Source organism: Myotis nattereri, assembly GCF_964212035.1.
Source record: "Myotis nattereri genome assembly, chromosome: 5".
Lineage (NCBI taxonomy): Eukaryota > Metazoa > Chordata > Mammalia > Chiroptera > Vespertilionidae > Myotis > Myotis nattereri.
Genome location: NC_138080.1, coordinates 50,110,923 through 50,134,305, shown reverse-complemented (window position 1 = coordinate 50,134,305; position 23,383 = coordinate 50,110,923). Strand labels below are relative to the sequence as shown.

General features: G+C 36.6%; 1 pseudogene across 1 annotated transcript; it reads left to right on the top strand.

Annotated features, from left to right (window-relative positions):
• Positions 1-1,012: 1,012 nt before the first annotated feature.
• On the top strand, positions 1,013-23,142 carry LOC308520239 (protein FAM204A-like; annotated as a pseudogene). The gene is made up of 4 exons: positions 1,013-1,076; positions 10,028-10,610; positions 22,316-22,423; positions 23,089-23,142. The product of its transcript is annotated as a protein FAM204A-like (transcript).
• The last annotated feature ends 241 nt before the right edge of the window (positions 23,143-23,383 follow it).

Sequence of the window (23,383 nt, the reverse complement as noted above, 5' to 3'; positions counted from 1 at the left end):
TCAACCTTCCTAATGCCGTGACCCTTTAATACAGTTCCTCATGTTGTGGTGACCCCCAACCATAATTATTGTCATTGCTACTTCATAACTGTAATTTTGCTACTATTATGAATCATAATGTAAATTATCTGATATGCAGGATGTATTTTCATTGTTACAAAGTGAACATAATTAAAGCATAGTGATTAATCACAAAAACAATATGTAATTATATATGTGTTTTCCGATGGTCTTAGGCGACTCCTGTGCAAAGGTCGTTCGACCCCCAAAGGGGTCTCAATCCACAGGTTGAGAACCCCTGCCTTAATTGATTCTTCCTCTTCTTTATTTCCCTTTTACATTATATTTTTCTTTTTTTTTTTTGTTCTAGTCAATGTTGTTAAAATGCTTTAGCATTCTATTTCTCTAGATTCTAGCAATTTTTAAAAATTTAAATTAGCTGTAACATATAGTGCTATTAATTATTAGGTAATTAAAAAATCAAACTGCAATTTATCATGTTTTATGAGATTTATGATTAATTATCAAACTATTTATCAACCTGGGATGAGAAATAAGTTCTCAAAATGTAATTCAAATAAATATCATTTATTAATATAATGTATGTGGTGTTAGTTTTATTAATTAAGAAATCTTGAAGTGGAAAATTCAGTTACCATTTTTCCTCTAGATTAACTTCTCAGTTTACAAAATGAGATAAAATAATACTTAAACTATGTGGCCTGTGCAGTTTCAGGGTTTGTCTTTCATATTTTTCATATTCAGTGCATCTTCTATCTTTGTGAGATAAAAATTCTAAAAGATAAAAAGTGTTTACCTTTTATTGATATTGGTAGGGTACCCTCTGTGTCCCCTATCTGTTACTGGTGGTGGAAGTGATACCATATTTAATAGGAAAGAAGTAAAAGGGAAGACTAAATATAGGCATGCTTTTTATACAGCTTTGCCAAAAAGCTACATTTTACACTGTCCAAGTCTGTTCTCTGCTAATGGACAAAGGCAGTTTAGAAACATGCCCAATGAAGTCTGTGACATAGGAAAATGCCTGCCCGTCAGTCAGTCATACCTGGAAACAGGTAATTGGCCAGGATGGGCATGGCCACTGCAAGTGTGGGAAATCTAAATATATAAACTTCTAGACAAAGGAACCACTCTCTGTTGCCTCCAGGGTGCCTGGCTCCTGTGACCCCTCTGCCCACATGGCACAAGGCCATGTTGGGCTTCCCCCTGGACTTAATAGACTTTAATCTGAATGCTGACCTTCACCCGGCTGCCACCTGGAATGGAAACTCTGGACACTGGCCTCCCAGCTGCCCCTCTTCCAGACTGGCTTGGAGTAAATGGGACGTTACAACCCAAGGAATGTAACTCTATGCCAATAAAATCTTCTGCTACTTCGCATCCTCCCATGGGACTTCTGCAAATGCTTATTTCAGCAGTGCCCCCAAGAACCCCACAAACCACAGAGGGTTCCCACTTGTGTTCCCCTCTGGTAGCAGAAGTGGAGTTCTTGTGATGTTGCCAGGAAAGAAATTTCCTGAAACTTGCACAGGAGGACGAGCCATGGAATTTAACCCCTGGGTTTCCAATGTTGCATTTCCGTCCATCTCGCCATGGGAAGTCCATTTTTGTCTTCAGTGCGGCATGAAGGCCACTGCCCAGGGTCTCTACTTCATACACCAGTCCAGCATTCTGTGTGTGGAGTCCACATGGCCATGGGCCATGGGCTTCTTAAGGCCACATGATGGGGGAGTGCCGGTTGTGGAGCAAGAGGGCAAGAGTGAAGCAAGATCAAGAGAATTCTTAGGGATTATAACCAGGAGCTTAACCAATTAACGCTTCAAGATTTTGTGTGCTTGCAGTGGCTTCAACCCCTAGCTAATTGTGTCCATCTCCCTCTTTGTTTGATACCCTCCTCAGTGATCTGCAGGGAATGGACCAGTGGTTTCTGGGGAAGTGTGAAGCTGTAACTTCCTGGTGAAGCTGCCCAGATGACCATGCTTATGATGTCTGGACTCCCCTTTGCTCTCTTCCTATTATTAATATTATAACTAGCTAATTATGATAATACTGTTTTCTTTGACTATCACTTTCCCCGTATTGCTTTCATGCTGTGTTCTTTCCATTAATGTTCTGTAATTTAATGGCTTTCACTATGCATGCGACTCACCCTAGATTTGTTGTGTATCTACTGCTCTTTCTGGTATTCCGAATTTATTACTCAGAACTGTCACCTGCATTCTATACCTCTTCCTCTAACTGAGTATGACACAGACTGAACTGATTATCTTTCCAGAATCTTACTTACTAATTGTGTGACTTAAGGCAAATCACCTTAACTGCCTCAGTTGCACTCAGATAACACAAGCAAGGAGCTTAGAATTGTGTCTGGAGGTGTTCAGTAATTGTTCTTTTGGCCAATGTTTCCCTCCCTAACATTCTCTCTCCCCGTTTTCCACTTTTGTCAGCAGGATCTCCATCCAGTCACCAAATCATCTTCTATTTGCTCATTTCCTTGCCTTACACATCAATTCCATTAGCTCCCATTAGTTTTTTCTTTGATCCCAAGTGACTAAGCTCTAGGTCAGAATCTAATTTCCTGGCCCATTTCATAGAAGCTTTTACTGTTCTTCCTGACACCTGGCTCTTCCTTATTTAGTTTTTACGCGTTGTTGGGATAAAACTTCCTGAAATACAGTTCTGTTAGTCCTTCCCCTACTAATAACTTTCCAGTGGATCCCCTAATACATACAACATAAAGTCTAACTCACACTGTTTTAGATTCAGGACCCTCAATTATGAGGTGTCTAGGCATTACCCCCTTTATCTTTTCTATTCTATTCACAAACCTTCCGTCCTGCTGAACTAAGCTGCTTCAATTGCACATACTCACCACGTGTTTTCCTTTCTGAGTCCTTGCTTATGCTTTTTCCTGCCTCAGTGTCCCAGAATGCTTTTATTCTCATGCCCATATGACAAAAATCAAACCCATATTTTAAAGATAGAGCTCAGAGCTTTCTCTCTTCCCAGTAATATCAAGTAATTCAATTCATTTTTTAATCTAAATTCCAACTTTATCTGTATGTGTCACTACTTTCTGCCTTGTAGGAGCTACATGTCCTCTTTGTCCATTTGTCTTTAAGTTTTCTTAATGGCAGAATCCATATCTTCTTCATCTTGATAAGCACTCAAAGGATGTAAATAAACTCATCATATGATACTTCATAATTATTTTTTGAATAAATATATGGATATGTTTTGATTTAGTTATTGCTCATGTGATTCCCAAAAGGATTTAAAAAAATTTATGAGGATAGAATTAATGAATATAGCAGTCCTTGCCATAGTAGATTTTCTGTAATGTGAGAATAATCTCAGCATTTGCCACTTATTGCTTATAAAGTACTTTGAGACTCTAAATGAATTCATTTTTACTGTGGTTTTGAATTTACATTAAAAAGTAAAGAGCTAGTTGTGTTACAGAATTTACCAGGTGTCCAAAAAATATACAGGAGTACCCAGAGAATCAGGAAAAAACCATTTATTTCCAGATGTACTAGTACCATGACTCAGGGGAGCCTGTTTCCAAATCCTGAGTGAGCCAATATGGAGGAAGCTTTCTCTTTATACCCTTTGGTTTCTTTATCCCCCATACATGGATCAAACTTCCAGACCTTTCGCGGGCTTTGCAAAAAGCCCCATGTGTTGGGATGGGGGCCATGAGACCACACCTAAAGGCCTGGCCTGGCGCCAGGTCTGATAACCCACTCTGGGGGTTGTGTATGGTTCATGGTTTATGGCCTCTGTAAAATGGGAGTATTCAGGTAAATAGGCAAGACCAGATTATTTAAGGAAGGGCAGCTAGACTATAGGCTAACAGGAATGTGCTTTAGGGATACTAATTAGGTACAGAATCAGGCTGCTGGTCTCACGCCCAAAAATGTCTTATTTTCCTCATCAGCTGCATCTTTAAAACTTTAGATTCAAGAGAAAGATGTTAGAAACATTTCTTTTTCTCTTGCAAAATATTTTTTAAAATGAGATATTTTCTAAGCAATCTAAGAACAATGGTGTTTTCTTTTTAAAAAAATTTATTTTATTGATTTTTTACAGAGAGGAGGGGAGAGAGATAGAGAGTTAAAAACATCAATGAGAGAGAAACATCGATCAGCTGCCTCCTGCACACCCCCTACTGGGGATGTGCCCGCAACCAAGGTACATGCCCTTGACTGGAATCGAACCTGGGACCCTTCAGTTCGCAGGCCGATGCTCTATCAACTGAGCCAAACTGGTTACGGCAATGGTGCTTTCCATTCAGTAATATATATCATAAGGGAGGAAGTATTTTAATTGATGATAATTCTGAATTCATGGATGATAATTCTTTCTAAATATCTTGTGGAACTGGGATTTCCCAAATCATAGTGCTCTGTATATTCAATGATATTTTAACAGTGGTTTAAATTCATAACAATTTTACTGAAAGTTTATATTTTCAACTAAAGTAGGTTATATGATTTTTTTAAAAGAGGCAACAAAGATTTCAGAATGAACTGTTCTCAAGATGTTTTAATGAGATACAGAAAAGGTTATATTAGCCAATATACTTTGCATTTCTTGTCTAACAGATGAACTTATGAATTTTTGAGAATGTTTCTTAAAACATGCTTTTCAGTGATTCATTTAGTCAAAACATATTTTGCCCTTTAAAAAGGAACATCTCTGTCAATCCTCCAAATATAGTCTATAATTTAAGCTTCTAATTAGGAGCTTTACCACACAAACTTTGCATTAGGATTTTGGCATAACATAAATATTGCACTTTCTTCATTTTTCAGTTCCCAAGATATATAGTTAGCCATTTTTTTTTTTTTTTTTTTTTGGTGTGTGAAATTCTTAAAAGTAACTGGTAGTTGTTTTCCTTTAATTTATTTTGAAATAATTATTGAATGTTCTAATTTTTATTACTACTTGGGTTTGTTATTAGTAATGGTATAGTAGGCCTTGTGTATGTGCAGGTTTCACATCTGTAGATTCAATCAATTATAATTAATCTAGAGATCATTTAAAATATAGTGGAGGTTGTGCATTTGGTTATATGCAAATGCTACACCATTTTATATAAGGAACATGAGCATCCCTGGATCTTTGGGGTGGGGGGATCCTAAAACCAATTCCCCTCAGTTGCCGAGGGACTTTCCTATCATGATGAAAGTTCACATAGTTATTTTTTTTTTATGTTTATAAAGGAAAAGGACAGGGAAAAGGCCTGAAAGTTAATCACACTGAATTTTAGTCCCAATGTTTTCATGCACTCATTCACTTATTAACTTACACATTTGTGTATTCAACAAGTGAATACCATTTTATTCTTTAAAGAGGGAGTTGAGCTATAGGGATACTTCAAGGTCCTGGAGCTATAGCCCATCCCCAAGTTAGAATAAAGGGGAAGAAGGACCGAAGGATTACGGAGCTTAGATTAATGGTCCAGAGAGCAGCAGAATCCACACTGAAGCCCACATCTAGCCTTTCCATCATGCCATGATCCATTGCCATGTGTTCATTAATTCTCTCGTGCCTCATACCTTGCCTAGGTTAAATCAAGGTGATAGTCCAGATCTCCCCAACCCCAGGAATATGGTGGGATAAAAATGAGATCATGTAATTGAAAGCTTTTGAGTCTTTGAATTTTGAGAATCATGCCATAAAATTCTAAGACACCATCATATAATGCTAAATTTCATGAATCCATAATCTTCCCTTCTAGATAAGACACTTAGACCTGTGATAGTAAGATAGGAAGAATCTCTTTGCGGGGGATCAGTTCCTTGTCGGAACCCACTTCCCCTCTTGGCTCTTATGACTGATCAAATAATTAAAATGACATAAGGCAGGTTAACAGGAGAAAACAAGTTTTAATACATACACTTGGGAATTCACATAAGAATGAAAATTCCAGAGACAGAAAGGCAAAAGCAGGTATACATGTCATTTTGGAGTAAGGAAAAAGGTAGGAATCTGGGACTTCAAAGGGAAATAAGACAATTCACAGGGATATGTAAGAGTTAGTGTTTAGTAAACAAATGTTTGCTGGGCTATTTATAGACAGTGGGTCACAGAGAGAGGACTTTGATCCCATAGCCTTGTTATAGGTTCCTCTGACTGTCACACCTAGTTCATGTTATGCTATAGCTGTCCGTGGTGATAGTTCTTCCCCAGGCAGCCCTTATCTTAAATTCTTTTAGGCAATTTTGGGAAGGTCGAAGGTTCTACCTGAGCCTTTTGTTTATTAAAAATAAAATGTTTCTCATGCCAGAGAGACACATTTTGGTGTGGCAAATTTTGCTTCTCTATGTCCTCTTATGTAAAACAGTATAGCGTATAGTGATCTTGACTGTTTTTAATCCTCCTGGAAAAAGAAGAAATAAATGTAAAGGAGTAAGTAACAATGGCTTTAAAAATGAGACATCCCCACTGATATTTTTTTTTTGTTTTTTAACAAATGTTTTCCTGATCTTACATGGCCAGTGGTAAACATTGGACAATTCATCATCCCCAGGAAACAATGCAGAATATATTACTGAATTTCTTAAAAATCATTATTCAATTATTCTTGTTCTATTTATTTTCCTCTTGACATATGAAATAATTATTTTGCATATGGAAATTTAGCTTGAGTTTCAGAAGCTGCTTGAGAATTTGTTTGAACCATTGATAACATGCAGTGAAACTGTCAGAGCCACAAAAATGATTGTCTATGAGAACATTATAATCATTTTTATACCAGGAATCGCTGTCACCATTATTATTGTAATCATCATGCAGCCATTACTATGCAGATATTTTAAAAGCTTTAATGATGGAGCATTTGCTCTCACAGTGCACCTTGGGATTGGTGCTTATATTTTGACTAGAGGCCCAGTGCATGAAATTCAGCCTGGCCTATGCCCTCTCCAATCCAGGACCCCTCAGGGGATGTCCAACTGCTGGTTTAGGCCTGATCCCACAGGAATCCCTGCAGGTTCAGGCCTAAACCGGCAGTCAGACATCCCTCTCGCAATCCGGGACTGCTGGCTCCTAATCACTCGCCTGCCTGCCTGCCTGCCTGATCGCCCCTAACCACTAGGTCAAGTATATTGGCCACTAAATAACCTTACTCTTCCACCAGTGTTTAATGGAAAAATTGTAGCCAGAATTTGATATATGGGGTAGTATTATAGCCATAGTATAGGTCAATGTTCATTTCCTTTGGGTCCTGATCTTTGTATAGCTGTAAGTATATCTCTTTAATTTCTTCACCTTTAGGCGTGTAATATTGTTTACCAATGACTTCCTGTGTTGACTAAGTGTGCAGTATTTTAGGGTGATATGCATAGACTGTCTTTTTTCAGTTTGGCCTCAACAACATCTCACATTGCACCTGCTTTGAGCACTGTGACTGTGCCATCCCCTATTAAGGGTGGGGCTCTCATGCTGTTCTCCAGAAATCTGGGCTGGTTTTAGGGACCCACTTGGAACCAACAGAATGCTCCAAAGCTGATGTGGCAGGAATTCCCAGGCCAGGTCAGAGGAAGCCCTGCAGCTTCTGCCTTGGTCTCTTGGAGCACTCACTCTTCTTCTCAGATTCTCTCTCTGGGAACCACAGCTCATTCTGAGATTCCCAAGTTATCCTGAGAGGCCACATGTAGCATGGACAGTCCAGGCTGAGCTCAGCTTTAAATCATCCCAGTTCTAATGCCTGACTTTATGAGGGGAGAAGCCTCCAGTTCTTTGAGTCACCTTTATTCCTTCACATTTTACCAGCTGAGGCCCCAGACACATCAGACTAGATGCAAGCTCTCTGTACTGCACATTGTCCAAACTCCTGACCTCCAAAATACATAAGCAAAAAAAGATATTGTCATTTCAGATATTAAGTTTTGGGAATTTGTTATGCAGGCATAGATAATTTGAACAGATCATAATAAAAAATTTTGTGGACAAGATAAAAATGGTTATGATATCTATCTCTTAATGTCTTTGCTGGAGCAGAGCAGCTTTGATAGTGCAAGTGGAGATAGATAGATAACTGCTTCATCACGCCCACATATGTTGAGATTCTTATGCTCTGGGCCTCCTATCCTGGAATGTCAGCAGCCTGACCAGCACACATCCTTTCCTCTGAAATTAGCTGTCTCCCCACACATTCTACTGCTCTAATCAACAAAACTGAGGCTGTAAGCACTGGTCTGTAAAGAACCCACAGTGGATGGGCAGTGGCCTTTGAATGTGGGACATGCCCACAGTGATTAAAGGTTCCTGGAGGAAGGTCAGAGACTGGGGTTCATTCTGATGCCAAGACAAGGCTTCTTGGTAAACAAAAACCTGGGTTAGGAAAGGGAAGTCCTGGCCTTACCTAGAGAGTGCTTTAGAGAGCTATTTATAACTAGCTGTTTCTTTAATGTCCCCTTTCCAAGGATTAACTCAAATAACAGTAAAGCTATTAATAATAAAATAAACCTCTAAAGAGAAAATAGCAAGGTACTGACAAATACATGTGTCATTTTTTTAAAATCCTCACCCAAGGATATGTTATTATTGATTTTTAGAGAGGAATGGAGAGAGAGAGAGAGAAAGAGAGAGAGAGAGAGAGATCTATATGAGAGAAACATCAATTGGTTGCCTTCCATACGTGACCTGACCAGGGATTGAACCCAAAACTTAGGAAAGTGCCGTGATCAGGAATCAAACCCACAACCTTTTAGTGTACAGGATGACACTCCAACCAACTGAGTCACCTGGCCAGGGCTCATCATTCTGTTTTTGTAAAAAATGTTGAGTGAAATGTATGAAAGAGTAAAAACCATTCTTTGAGGGCATACACCGCATTGTTGAGAATGGGTAATTACCTCTCTGGGTAGAATTAGAACAGCAGAGAGGGCATGTCATAATTCGATCTCTGACTCTGTGTCTCTCTATCTCCCCTTCTCCTTCTCTATTGCTCTCTTCCATTTTCCTTCCTACCTCCCTCTTGTTTTGCAATGTACCATTTGTAGAAAAAAAAAAGATTACAACATAGATCTCATAATAGATTTTGTAGATATGTTGTTAAAAACTTGTTCTCCCAAAAGATGTGAATGGTCCACATTTTATCAGACACCCCTCACTTATCACTGCAGATGCTCTCAGTCTCTCTGTTTCAACCATTACTGAGTTACTACTCAGTTACAGACTCCAATAGACTTCACGTAGGTGCAACCAGACAGCCACTCACCTTAAGCCCCTGCCAAAGGGCTTCTTTGTTGCCTCCAAGTGTGGGATGCTTAGCACTCATGAAGGCAAAGCTCAGAAGTGTGAGGGATATAAGCTTTCATCATAAAAGCTTCTGACTAGTGGAAAAGGGAGATAGTAGATAAACAATTCCCCCTGTCCTGGTCCAGATGGAACGTTCTAAGGTGAAGCTCACGTGGCTACTCAGAAGGCAGTCCTGTGAGACTGTAGTCACGTTTAGCCATTATCACTTTCTCCTGCCCTATTTCACTTCCCCTGTCTAATGCTCCCATTGGCTGGGATTGCATTTACTTATGAAGTAAGTAGTAGCATATGATTCTATGCTTCAGGCTCTGCTTTCTGCTGAACCCAGTATAAGATCCATAGACAGGAGGAATTTCTCAATTTTAGGCCTCATGGCCAAACCTCAAACATGTATTATCTTGACAAACTATTATAAGAAAATGAGCATTGTGGCCAAATAATAATCAAAGGCTTGAACTCAGGGTATCAATGTGTGCTTACTGACCACTGGGTCAAAATATCTAATGAAAACTTTGTACAAACACATAAAAATACAAAAAGGAAAATTAAAATTTTATTATAGTGGAAGCCATTTCTTGGTAGAGTGATTGATGGGACCCAAAATAAGAGTAGCGAGGAAGCACTTATTTCTAAAATATATAGAGGCAGGCAGAGGAAGAAGCTAATGGCTTTTATTAAAAATATGGGGGCATCTGTAATACTCTCAACAATAACGATTTTAAAAAATGAGCAGATGGCTGCCGGGCAGCTGGTTTAAAAGAAAGTGATGTCAGGTTAAATTCTGAAAATGAAGGCACATTAGAGAACTCTAGACTTACTTACAGGAAGACAAACATTATGAGACCATTGCAAAAACAGAGAGCTTAGATTTCCCTACAGATGGACCAAATACTAAAGCAGAATCCATTGTTAAATGCATATGAAGAGAGTCTTTCTGGAATTCTCTTAAATGTGTGGATTAAATTTCAAGAACTGCAGAAGAAACATTCTGAACAGAAAAATCTCAACTTCAAAATTCAGAAGGAAACAAAGGAAATGCTCCAGAATAGGTAAAGTGAAGAATGAAGAAAAATCTCACAGTGAACAGCCCTCAAGTGAAACCCAGTGGAAGGAGCGTACTCAGTATTTTGGAGTCAAGGATAGGTTTGAACTTCCTGTTAATAAAGAAAAAAATTGACAGGTTGGGCCTTGAAAAGACCATAGTCAAGGCTGTGGAGTGGGATATTGGGGAGTCTGAGGAACTCAGCAACTAGCTACCTGTTGGAGAGCTTGGTGCAAAAATTGCCAAAGCTGTTACCTGTCACAACTTTGTAAAAGCCAAAAGGATGCTAAAAATTGACAACCTGCTAAAAGGAGGAGAGGAAGAGGAGGAGGAGGAGGAGGAGGAGGAGGAGGAGGAGGAGGAGGAGGAGAAGGAGGAGGAGGAGGAGGAGGAGGAGGAGGAGGAGGAGGAGGAGGAGGAGGAGGAGGAGGAGGAAGGAAGGAGGAGCTTGCATGGTGGTTTGAAGCAAAGAAGAGATGGGAAACTGAAAGCAGCATGGTATATGTATATGTAACTTGTCAGAGTTCTTCAAGTCACTTGAGTCCCTACTTGACTTTTTACTTGAGTTTTCGATTGCTCAATTTGCTGAAAATATTTTCTTGCTTAGGTTAAACATGTCAGGAAATTAATAGAAATAGAAAAATAAGCATAATTTTGAGAGTTATCCAATCTTTTTATAAAGAGTTACCCCGTTAAAGAGAATGGAATGGAGCATACAGTTATTTGTACACAATATATATAGGGGGGGAGGATATAATTTTATTTATTTATATTGACCCACAATATAAAATCAATTTTCCTTTTCATCTACAGCCAAATTTCTCCTTGTTTCTTATTTGTAATCACTATAATGGCACTTACTCTGGAATTGCATTTTTAAGATTGACTTTGGTTTATAATGGATTAGTCATAGGTGCATGAAAGTCTCAATTGCTATTATCTTTACAGATGACTTAATGTTATAAAAGTAATTATTGGTTCTTTATTGAAGGCAGTAGAGTTGATACTTTGCAGTCACATAATAAAAGCAATTGATTAATTTTTGTGTGCCTTTAGATAAAATATTACAGTAAGAAAAGGACTGAATGTAGTATTTGGAGGATAATTTAAATTCAACTCTGCCTGGAAATGTTTTTCTAAATATTTCTCTTAGGCATGCCATTTAAAAAAATTAAGATGATTCTTAGAAGAGAAAATGGTATAATTGAAACTTTTTTTAAAAAAACGAGCTATGGGAGTAATGGGAAAAATCCAGGAGGGCTTGAATATCTGGAGACAGAGTTCAAATGATGCAGACATGTAAAGCAAGATGGAGAATTGGGGTTGGGGTAGTCCATACTCCAATATTTGTGGGGAAAAGTCATCTCTAAAAGATGGCTAAAGTCCTTTCAAAGTAAAACTAAATATAATAATAAAACGTATTCAGCCCTAGCTGGTTTGGCTCAATAGACAGAACATTGGCCTGAAGGGTCCCGGGTTTGATTCTGGTCAAGGGCACATGCCCAGGTTGTGGGCTCGATCCCCAGTAGGGGACATGCAAGAGGCAACCAATCAATTATTCTCTCATCATTGATGTTTCTCTCTCTCTCTCCCTCTCCCTTCCTCTCTGAAATCAATAAAAATATATATATATATTAAAAAAACATATTCATGTTACTCCAAATGCTGGTACTTAGTGGTCATATCTAATGAATTGTTTACTTATACTAGTATTCTCATTGACAAATTCTGGAATTTGTGAGCTAAAAGTGAGCTTGAAGAACATCATTGAAGGGTTGGGGATAGACCAACATGGCTGGTTGGTGGCGGAGCTGGGGCAGGAATTCAGGTCTCCTGGTCCTTATTCTGTATGACCCTTAAGGCTGTACAGTCCTTGAAATGACCAAGTTTGTGTTACTTGTCCTATAAGGCAAATAACTCTTTCACCTAGAAAGTGCTCAATGAGCAGTTATTAAAATAATGAATTACCATAAATGTTTAAAGCAAAGATGCTCTCTTGCTGTATTTAAACATGTACTTATCAATGCAAGATATGGAGGAAAGAAATGCTTTCTGTTAGGTAATAATAGTATTCAATTTAGAACAGTGGTTCTCAACCTGTGGGTCGCGACCCCTTTGGAGGTCAAACGACCCTTTCACAGGGGTCACCTAAGACCATCAGAAAACACATATATAATTACATATTGTTTTTGTGATTAATCACTATGCTTTAATTATGTTCAATTTGTAACAATGAAATTGGGGGCCACCACAACATGAGGAACTGTATTAAAGGGTCGCGGCATTAGGAAGGTTGAGAACCACTGGTTTAGAATGTGTTCTTGCCCTGGCTGGGTGGCTCAGTTGGTTGGAGCGTCATCCCATACACCAAAAGGTTGCAAGGTTGCAGACTTAATTTCTGGTCAGGGAACATACCTAGGTTGCAAGTTCAGTCTCATTGGGATGGATGTTTCTCTTTCATATTGAGGTCTCTCTCTCTCTCTCTCTCTCTCTCTCTCTCTCTCTCAAATCAATAAAACATATCCTTGAGTGAAGTTTAAAATGATTTAAAAAATAGAGTGCTTTCTTGCTGTCAGAAATATTTCATCAATATAAAATAAATAGTAAATTCTGTGAATTTTCTAGTGAGGTCTAAGAAATGGAAAAAAGAATGACATACACACATCTTTTAAAAAAGAATTCTATGAGATTTCAAATTTTCAAGAGATAGTCTTTGTAGCATCGGTGCTTACTTACAATGTCATAGGTTTATAACTGGAAATCTTGAAGAGATCATGACTTAGATGGGTTACCAAAGTCTCTAAGTACAAGGCATTTTCAGATTTTGTCAAAACACTTTCTTATGCTCAAAACATGTTTGAATTACTGGGAATGTATTGCTCCCTGACAAAACAATCTGAACACTACAATCCAGCAGGAAAAGCAAAGACGTTAAGGACTGCCTACCTACCAGTACATTCTAACCATGTGATAAAGAAGATCTGTAGGGATGCCTCTTTTTCTACACCCTACTGAAGTTTTTAAAAACTTCTCAAATACTGACCTCATAATAAAAAAAAAATTGGACTATTGTCAAATTTAAAAATAATGTTTTTTAAAACTACAGTAAAAGGCTTCAAGTTACTGGCATACAAGCAGGCATTAATAAATAAGTGAAATTATATCGTTATCCAAATGAAATGGATGTTCCAAAGTTCTTGCAATAAAGCTAATGTATTTAGATCATGACACAGCCACTTTGCCCTTCATTCAGAACTTAGTCACTTTTAGTGCTATCCAATTTAGATAGAACCTCAGGCTGCAAATTAAGAAGGATGACAGGAAAGCTTTATAAAAAAAATGGTCTGACACTACTAGAAATCCCTCAATTAACCAGAAATGCAAGGTGGGTAAAAGGAGGTTTACAGTTGTGAGTGAAATACAGAGTTTATTCTTGTATTATTATTTGTTAATTATTGTATTACTTTCCATATGAACAACTGTAAACCTCCTGTTGCCCCACTCTATATGAAGTAGCAAATTTGACTAGAATTTGGCTAATTAAGGTTATACTTCATATGTTTCTAAATACACATTATTTCATGAAAGACATGGCTTGTTTTTATAAAATCTCAGTAACTCTGTTTTCAGCTTCAATTATAATATTATACTTTACAAATATTTTTAAATCCCCTTTTAGTTTATGTAAGAAAGGTCCAAACCTGTAGAGAATTTTCGAGTGAATTTGAGCCAAACTGATGACAGTTGCCAGAAATCAAAATCTCAATTGATTGAGAAAATGCTGTGGAGAATGGCAGTGTTGTGGCTTATTTTATGAAGTAGAATCAAAGGAATAGTATAATAGAAAAATGTATTCCTGCTGGAGATGGAAAGTACATCTTTCCCTGGTCGGGGTAACTGACAATGAGTGTAGAGTATGAGAACTCGCCCTTTAGGCCCTCCCAATTCCAATTTAATTGAGATTTCTGTTTATTAATCTTGATAAATATAATATAATAGAATAGAAACCTGATATCAGAGTGCTATGCAATTAATAAGGGGAAGAATTATTTTATAAACTTATTTCAATTATTTTTATGTTTGTGTGTGTGTGTATGTGCGCGTGCGCGCGCGTACTAATGATGTAAAATGTATTTGATATTGTGGGGCGATTGGCTGGGGTTGCACGTCTGGTCTTATTTAGAAAGATCACAGAACAAGGAAGTACATATAAAGCCCAGAGTTGGCTTGGCACTGGGGATTGGCTGACTGAACTGACCACCTTTCATGGTCAAACAGAGCGTTAGGAACACAAAAGTTCAGTTTGCTGACGTGGCATGCTGGGCAGGAGAGGCTCCACCTTGGGCCTAGGAATTTATTTCCTGGTTGTAAAATGTTTGAATATCCCCAATGTCAGCAATACCTGCTAACAGTGGGAAAGAAGAACAAGGAAAGATGGTTACAGAGAGAAACAGCAGCAATATAGAACAATGTAAAACAAGCAAGAAAGGCAGGATTCATGGAGTGATCAAAAGCATTGAAGAGTGGCAGTAGGGTGTTTCATGTTTAAATGAGAGTTAAGCCCAAATCATCAGATTTGGTGAAAAAGAGGCCCAGTGTCAGTGAAGAATATAAATTTAATTGGATTTTGTATGTATGCATTGGCCAGATTTTTTAAGAATTAAGGGCTAATAGGGAGATGGAGCCATGTCATCAGAGATGTGATTTATTCAAAGATTTCTAAATACAACAGAAAGAAAAGGAAAACTTGCTAAATAACATAACATGGTCTAAGAAAATGTTGTTCAAGATGATAGAGAGTTGAACCTTAGGTGGTTTGGCTCAGTGATAGAGCATCAGCCTGTGGATTAAAGGGTTCTGTGTTCAATTCCGGTCAAGGGCACATGCCTTTGCTGTGGGCTTGATCTCCAGCAGAAGGCAGCCAATCAATGATTCTCTCTTGTCATTGATGTTTCTATCTCTCATTCGCCCTTCCTCTCTGAAATCAATTATATATATATATATATATATATATATATATATATATATATATATATATATTGATTTATAATAATATATATATTATTTTTAAAGTGCTTGGGCTTATAAATTGAAGAACCACATGGGAGATAGAAAGGTGGCGAGTCAAGGTGAAAGTCAAGGTGAAGCTTTACTGGTGTGTGGCTAACTAACAGGGTAAACACTGACCAGTGAAGTGGAGGAGGCTCGAATAGGAGAATCATTTGTCAGCATTGTATCAAATTAACCTAGTTTGTAGGAGTCAGAAAAAGATTACTGTCTTTAAGTTTCAAAGTTATCATTTGAAATGTATTCAAGCTCAGCCATTATTCACAGATTCTGTAATTATAAATTTACCTACTCAGTAACATTTATTTGTAACTCCAAAAACAATAGCCTCAGCACTTTAACTGTTGTCCACATGCACAGGGGAACACATTAGAATCACTGATGCACATGTTCCCTGTGAGGTCAAACAAGGGGACGTTGCCCTCTGCTTCAAGTCCCATTCTGTGAACAAGTCTCCTTTTTTGCAGTCTATTTAGTGCCACATTTTCCACATTTTTCTGCATTTTGTTGGTGATTTCACTGTTTAACCTGGCTGGCCCCACACATAGTGCTGAAGTGCTATCTAGCATTTCCAAGTGCAAGAAAGCTGTGCTGAGTCTTATAGAGAAAATATGCATATTTATTAGATGTGTCATTCAGGCATGGGTTATAGTGCTGTTAATTGTGGGTTTAGAGTTAATGAAGCAACAATATGTATTAAATAAGGTGTCTGTCAACAGAAACAGACATAAAACAAAGTTATTCATTGATCACTTGATGGAAATGTGACCAGATACTCGCAGGGACCTAACCCAGTATTTCCCCAGAAACAGTGGTTCAGTGTTTGCTAATTCATTGTTCACAGTGATTGTTTATAAAATAACTACTGAAAATGACAAGAACTGACTGTATTTTTAAGTAGTCCACATTTAAATAGATTATTAAAATGGGATGTTGATAATTCTTTAAAATATTTCTTAGTTCTACCCTAACCAGTTTGGCTCAGAGGATAGAGCGTCGGCCTGCGGACTGAAGAGTCCCAGGTTCGATTCTGGTCAAGGGCATGTACCTTGGTTGTGGGCAAATCCCCACTAGAGAGCATGTAGGAGGCAGCTGAATCGATGTTTCTCTCTCATCGATGTTTCTAACTCTCTATCCCTCTCCCTTTCTCTCTATAAAAAAATCAATAAAATATATTTAAAAAAATAAAATAAAATATTTCTTAGTTCTGTGTTTTATTCTGCCATGATATATTTTTTTATGTGGCACATGATAATTAATAAAATGTTTTTATAAGTTTCTATATTGAAGCAAAGAAAATGCATTTTATTATCTTTCCAGAAAAACTCAAACTGATAATTTAGAAGAAATTTTATAATAATTTATTCAATTGTTATGGATCTATCAGATTATGAGCCATTAAAAGTGGTTGTGTGTTAAAAAAAATGATTCTTAAACAATATCTTAAAACATATTTTAAATGTTTTTATCACCTTATATGCCACAGACAATATAATATTGGTACGTGTCTTTTCTCTACCTGAATTCGTATCTTTAGTACAATTCATTTCTAAAATTTGATTATTATGGACAAAATTCCTTAATGTTTCCTAAGCCTTCTGTTTTATTTTTTCTACTGCTTATTTTCCCTGTAAACATCTGAGATAATGTTACTGTTTATATCATCAGCTATAAAACCTATAGAGAAGCAAAAATATTTCAGGGCAGTGAACTTTATAGTTGTTTTTGTAGGAGCTACAGAATATAAATTATTGAGAACAACCTCCTTATCTCTATGCCTCTGCTGCCCCCCAAAGAGAGTTCACACGGTGAGTTAGTGAAAGTAAACCTTGTTTGAGTTATAGGACTCAACACAGGACAGCATGCTTACTATTTAATTTAGATCCTTCTGAGAATTTAACAAGGCACAGACTGTTCATCAGTTTAACAGGCATTTAATAAACCAAATAAAGGTTAAGTGGATTACTTCTGTGATAAAAAAGTGGAAATGATTGAAGACAGGAGATCAGATGAAGACTGCAAACAGAAGCTCCAGCCAGACCACTTAGCTAAGTAAGCCACTCCCAACTTCTCCACCCTCAGAAAGTCTGTGAGATAAGTAATGCATGTTGTTTTAAGCCAATAAAATTGGGACTAATTTGTTATGAAACAATAAATAATGCATGTTATTATCACTACTTTGGATCAAGCATTTAAATGTATTTAGCTGGTATTGATCCATGCAATTTGTAAGAATGGGTAATTGGAACAAGCTTTAGTACTGAAATTCCAGAATTCTCAGACCACCAGGAAGATGCTAGCCCTGAGGACATTGCTACGTAGATATCCGGAAACAATGAATATATAAAAATAGAATACAGACAACAGAATAAAAGAAATACAATACATGGCCAGGATGTGAAGTGGAGGAAGGAGGCAAAAAGAATAAATGTATTTTCTTTATGCCAAATTCTGTGGATCACTGGGTTTTTTCGCTAATAGTTTCCTATATTCTTGGTGGAGAAAGAAGAGCAGCAAAGAAATTAAACTAGAACTTACCAAGTAAACACAACTTAAAATTCATGAGGAGTTTCTGGGCCTGAGCACTTACCGCACTAGGAGAAAACAGGACTAAATTTTATGTTAGGTTCAAAATTTTCCTGAGAAATATATATACTCTTCCAGTGGACCGAAGACATTCAGGCTAATATGAAGTAAAATTCCAAAGCATGAGTTGATGCTTTTGTGTATTTTTGTTCTATAGCAAGATCTAAGATTTGGAATTTGAGGTTCGGGGAAATGGGTACTATTTCCACAGTCCTCCTATATAGAGAAGACAGGAAGTTGGATATAATCAAGAATATTTTCTTGGGAAGTTTACAATGTGCACATGAGGAAACTGGGTTAGGAGAGAGAAAGATTAAGCCTAGAGGAAAAGTTTTAGAGAATGGCCTTATTCAAGGCACGTGAGGAGAAAGGGGTGTGAAGGAAGGGAGATTAGAGATAAATTGTAGCAGAAAAAAGACCAGTGAATAGAGTTTTACAGAAGTATAGATACCTCAGCTTGATTTAAGCTATAATAAAGCTCATTTTGGTTTGAAAGCACATTTTTTCTCTTTATCAGGTCCTGACAAAAGCTATCAGAATCTGTTTAACTCAGTAACACTGCTGAGCAGATATTTAGTTGCTGAGGTAAATACACTCTCTGCTGAAGGTAGTTTAAGTGGAAACTTTCCCCATTTTATCTGACACTGAAAATCTTTTTTTTTTTTTTTTTAAATTCTGTATCTGTCTTTGATTTAAGCTCTAATGCTGCTTTGTAATCACATCATTTTCATTGTATATTTCTTGGGTTTAAGCGATTAAGCAGAATTAGTTTTAACATCAGGGTATAACTTGAAAAAGCTTATTTAAAGTAAATCCATTATAAAATTTCACCATTTCAACTGTCTCCCTTAGAAGTGCATTAAGTACAGTAGTCACTCCTTATGTGAGGATATGTTCCAAGACCCTCATTTGATGCCTGAAACCACAGATAGTATTAAACCTTATATATACTATAATTTTTCCTGTACATACATACATACTTCTGATAAAGTTTAATTTATAAATTATACATGGTGAGAGATTAACAACAATGACTAATAATAAAATAGAACAATTATAACAATATACTGTAATAAAAGTTATGTGCATATGAGCTCTTTCTCTCTCTATCTCTCTCTCTCTCTCTCTCTTACACACACACACACACATACATACATACATACATACATACACACAAAATACTGTAATACCTTCAGACCTGTTCTGATGGTGGGTAACTGAAACCATGGAAAGTAAAACCATGGATAAAGGAGGATGACTGTAACACATGTTGTCAAGGCAAAAGGACACGGTGGCTGAAACCCTGCTTGGCCATTGATTATAACTGTCATAGACATGTCAATAAAATAAGTTCACTGTTCAAAGCAAGGTAATAGATTAAGGGTTTATAGTTTTTATGATCATCTCTTATTCTCATGATTGTGAAGTTTCTGGCAAAGTGAGTCATAGAAAAGATACGTAAGTGTTGTATCATATCCTTGTAGGCATGCACAATGAGTAGTTTATTTAGTGTATACAGATATTGTAAGACTTTAGATAATGGTATTAAAAGGCTGATGAATAAAATATTTTTCCTATTGTTTATCAGATATTAATAACTAACCTTTAAACCATTCTATAGCATCCGGAATGTAAGTTTTATCCTTCATTGTAATTTTAGATAGGAGAGAAGTTCAGTGTGAGTTTCCCAGAGATTGTCTACCTCAAATTCATTCATAATGTCATTAATAGAACTCAGTGGATGGAGACATTCCAGAAATAGATATTTAAGATGGGTAAGCATAAATTGTCATTTAAAAAATATTTCAGAAATAATTGGCCATCTAATTTGAAATTCAATTTATAATATTCATGCAGTAACTAAATTATAAGAAAAACTTAGTCCCAGGAATAATATTTAAGAATTGTGAGGAACTTGTGGTGTAATGCAATGGGCATATGTGTAGGATGATAATTTTTATCTTAACCTTCAAAAATTAGCAATCATTTTTGTTCAACATTCAAGTGAAGACAGTGATTAGAGCCAAAAGATGAATAAAAATGTGTTGCTTGATTGAAATTAGCTTTTACTAAAATTAGTACTGACTTTGTTCTTTGTGAGCTAATCAAGCTCATCATGTAAGTGGCTGCCTTCTTTCCTTTAGAATAGATTCCATGTAAATGAAATAATATGGTGACTTGGTTCCCAAATTTCTCATTGTTTGTCATCTTATTATACATTTTAAAATATTGTTATATGAGTTAAATCAAGACCTTTTTTGATCATATGACTAGAGGTCATTCAGTCATTTTCATTGTAATTGCATAATTAAAGCATAGAAGTTGTTCATAATCAGTCATAAGAGCCTGAACGTAGAGTTGATTAAAGATTTAAGAACTTATTCTCCTGTCAAAATGTACTACTCTCACATACCTTTGTGAGTCTGACCTGTCATATAAGAGTTTCTGGGAAAACCATATAGAAGAAGAGATTACACTCTTTTGATGACTTAATGTTGGTTGTTTATGTGTAATTTGGGTTGAGAGCTGGGAGCAAAAGACAGGACATGTGGTCTCAAGCCACGGATTTCAATCTTCAGCTCGTGGTCCTGTCCTGCATATCAAAATGTCTACAGTTGCCCTAGCTGGTTTGGCTCAGCGGATAGAGCATCGGCCTGCGCACTGAAGGGTCCCAGGTTTGATTCAGGTCAAGGGCATGTATCTGGGTTGAGGGCACATCCCCAGTAGGGGGCGTGCAAGAGGCAGCTGAATTGATGTTTCTCACTGATGTTTCTAACTCTCTATCCCTCTCCCTTCCTCTCTGTAAAAAAAATCAATAAAATATATTTTTAAAAAATGTCTACAGTCATTTATAGCTCTAGCTCTGTTATCCCTCTTAGGATATGTGAGTCAAGCCCTTCAGAGTGTTCTCTTCACTCATCTTTGCTAGATTTCAAAGATGACATGTTAACAAAGATGACATGTTAATCTAACCACTGAGGTTTCTAAATTTTAGGATGTTTTTTTTTAAAAAAAATAAATTGACTACTTCTTCAGCAATGGAAGTGAAAGAAGGAGCTGTCCTATGCTATGTCAGGAATGCTGTGGGAGAAACTTCTGTGGGGACTGGATTGGGAGATCTGTACTTTTATTCCACCTAAAAATTATTTTTTCCCTTCTTCTTTTAAGAACCTCTTTTATGCTTTTTCTTTCTCCATCAAAGCAGCATAGAATTTGTAGTGGAGACAGAATTTGTACAGAATTTGATAAGCTGAAGAAAAGATATCATTTCCTTTTGTTCCTCCCTTTAAGTCTCAGACTTTTATGTTCCTTTAAAACTTGTTTACTAAGCTAGGTGAGTTGTACAGAGAAAGTAGGATTCCTTAAGCATTTGTGTTGCATTTTAATATATGTGTTGTTGTTGTATTTCTAATTAGCAGTGCTTTCAGGGTTAGCATTATTCTGATAATCCTTGGAAAGAGATTCTGAAAGTTCAGTATTATGTTTGTTTGAATTAATGCCCCTTATTATCTCACAAATCAATACACTGAAAAATAAAAGTAAATGTACATTCAAACTCTTTACCAAAAGTAATCATAGTAGCATGTATTATTTACTGCTGCATAACAAATTAGTCCCAAATGTAGCAACTCAAAACAACTTATTCTATGGTGACTTAAGGCTATCTATTAATATTTGTGCTTAAAATTTTAGATTAAATAATACAACTATAGTGCATTTTTAAAGTCTAAATGTGGGTTATAGAAGACTAATTTTGTTGTTCATTGGTTGGAGGTGTAGGAGGTACATTTGGGTAACAGGGTAGATATAGGTGATGTGTTTTCTGAGTGCAGGGCCTCTCAGCCATAGTTAGCAGAGAACACAGTTTTATTCCAAAACCCATTTTAGAGTGTCCAAGTCATAATTACATTTGCAGCTTTAGCTATACACACATAGCTTGAGGGAGGCTTGAAAAGAATTATAAGTAGTTAAATCTATGCAATGTAAGTGTAAAATAAGTTTAAATAAATCAACACAAACAAAAGAATTATTGAGCATCTGCTATATTCCAGACAATATCCTAATCTAAGCTCAAAAGCTGATGTGAATGGGTGCTAGGGAGCAGATTAATATGTGTGTAAGGAGCTGGTAAATTATAGTCAATAGAGAGTACCATATAGTTGTTCTTGGCAATACTTGCACTTTCCTGAGCTACATTGGTGTTTACTTAAAAAAGTTGTGCACATATACCTGTTAATGCTCACAGTAGATTTGTAGTTCCTGCAGAGTTGGCGTCAATACCTACAGCATGGGGTAGGACTAGTGGTTCAACTTTGCTTCCCTAAGCTAATTCTAAATCAGTATCCGCAAGGAGCGCCAACCTCATATGGAATTTCTGAGACTTCCAAATGCAAGGTCCACGTGCTGATTCAGAAGAATCACGATGGAGCCCAGGTATTGTTTTAAAAAGTCTACATGTGATTCTGATGAACACCATGAATTGAGAATCACTGGCTTAAGCCAAAGAGAAGGGCAAAAGGGAGAGAAAAACAAGAAGAATATAAAAAATGAAATAAGACCAAAAGAAGGGAAGATAATAAATGGTGAGGTTGAGTTAGTTGTGTGAATGTGTTATGTAACAGTTGGTGTAAAACTCCTCCTGCACTTGCCATTTCTTGATTGTCATAAAAACCTCCCTGCTGGGTGGCATGATTTTGAAATTTACTCAGGGTAAGGAAAGATTGAAAGCAGAAAATAATATGCTTAAATTTATGCATGCATTAAAACCAGTGGGAAATATTTCAAATGAGTGCTTAAGCCTGAAAACTTGGTGAAGAATTAGAAGTATGTTTAATTTATCAGAAGCTGCCAAACTTGTTTTCCATGTGGTGATAATGTTTGGTATTCTTACTTGTAATATATGAAAGTCCCAGTTGCTTCACGTTATCACCAGCACTTGGTTTTGTCAATTAAATTTTTTTTAAAATTAAAATAAAATGATACATTCTTGTATTTATGTAATGTAAAATACAAAAATATGAATAACTTCTAGGGAGTAGGGATAGCCCTTCTTCCTAGTTAGAAAACACTCACCGTTTCCTTTGTTCTTTAATATATAGGAGGATGACCTAGAAGGAATAATGAAGTTGAAGATCAGTCAGATAACTAAGTAAAATGAAGAGCACATATAATTATAATTGATATGTTCATTACTCACAGTGAATTTTTACATGTATTTTCCCATATTTGCAACCTTCAGTTTCAGTTATCATAAAAACTCCTTAAAAGGATATCAATCTGATTAATTTTGATATTATAGGCAAAGAAAAATAGGCACTGGTAAAATTTCTTAAATTACTATAAATATATACTATTTGATTTTTAAAATATTTTTTACTTATTTGAGAGAGAAAG